Source organism: Mus caroli, chromosome X, assembly GCF_900094665.2.
Source record: "Mus caroli chromosome X, CAROLI_EIJ_v1.1, whole genome shotgun sequence".
NCBI lineage: Eukaryota > Metazoa > Chordata > Mammalia > Rodentia > Muridae > Mus > Mus caroli.
Window position 1 is genome coordinate 131,593,734 of NC_034589.1, and position 1,541 is coordinate 131,595,274.

Here is a 1,541-nt window from a genome sequence, read left to right on the forward strand (position 1 = left end):
CTCCCCAACCAAAGCAGTCTCAGGTCCCGTGTGATTGGACTCGAGCTTCAGTTCTTATCAGCCTTCAAAGCTCTCTCTTAATAGAGATGCCTAACTGACCCCCAATGATTCTTGCTTCTATTTTCCATCCTCCCTACTTTGACAAAGGGACGCATGGAATTCCTTCACAGCCAAGAGCACATGTATTAAACTATGGAATACTTTTAATGTGTTTTGAAACTGGGAGTTGAAATGTTATTTTATTTATCAGAGCACCTAGCAATAGGTGTATGTATGTATGTATATACTGCCAGTTTTATTATCTATTTGTTAGATACTAATTTCTTGGGTCCTTGAATATATAGGGTATCAATAGACTAAAACAGTGATAAGAAGACATTCTGTGAGGTCTTGGTTGCAATAGCAGTCTCTCTGGGGAACTTTGCCAATGTCTTCTATTTGTCCTTTCCAAATCCACTCTCTGCCCTTCCCCCCAACCCCTCTCTGCCCTTTGTAATCTGAACTGCATGGATTACAACAAACAGCTCCCTTGCCCTCTGGCATCTGGCTGAGTTTGGCTAATGGGAGCTCCCACAGGAGGTCAGAGAGAAAGAGGAAGATAAGGTCATGATGTTAATTCCTTTGGCTTTTCCTATAAAATTTCCTTGGAGTGGCTGTGTCACTTAACCAAATGTCGCTGCTGCTGTCAAGGCAGCTCTTTCCTTCCTTCCTTCCTTCCTTCCTTCCTTCCTTCCTTCCTTCCTTCCTTCCTTCCTTCTCTCTCTCTCTCTCTCTCTCTCTCTTTCTTTCTTATTAGATACTTTCTTTATTTACATTTCAAATGCTATCCCCTATCCTGGTTTCCCCCCAAGTTAGGCAGTCTCTGGTTGGTTGTTCCTTCAGTCTCTACTCCTAACTTTGTCTCTGTAACTCCTTCCATGGGTATTTTGTTCCCTCTTCTAAGAAGGATTCTGAGCTTCTGCGCTAATATCCACTAGAACAGAATACCAATGAGTTTGTGCTGTAAGATCAAGAATCGACAAATGGGACCTCAGAAAATTGCAAAGCTTCTGTAAGGCAAAGGACACTGTCAATAATACCAAAAGTCAACCAACAGATTGGGGAAAAAATCTTTACCAATCCTAAATCCAATAGGGGGCTAATATTATGTGTGTGTGTGTGTGTGTGTGTGTGTGTGTGTGTGTGTGTGTGTGTATCAAGAAGTTAGACTCCAAAAAGACAAACAACCCTATTTAAAAAGGGGGTACAAAGCTAAACAAAGAATTCTCAAGTGAGGAATACTGAAGGGCTGAGAAGCACCAAAAAAAAAGTTCAATATTCTTAATCATCAGGGAAATGCAAATCAAAACAACCCTGAGATTCCACCTCACACCAGTCAGAATGGCTGAGATAAAAAACTCAGGTGACAGCAGATGCTGGCGAGGATGTGGACAAAGGGAAACACTCCTCCATTGCTGGTGGGACTGCAAGCTTGTACAACCACTCTGGAAATCAGTTTGGCGGTTCCTCAGAAAACTGTACATAGTACTACTGGAGGATCC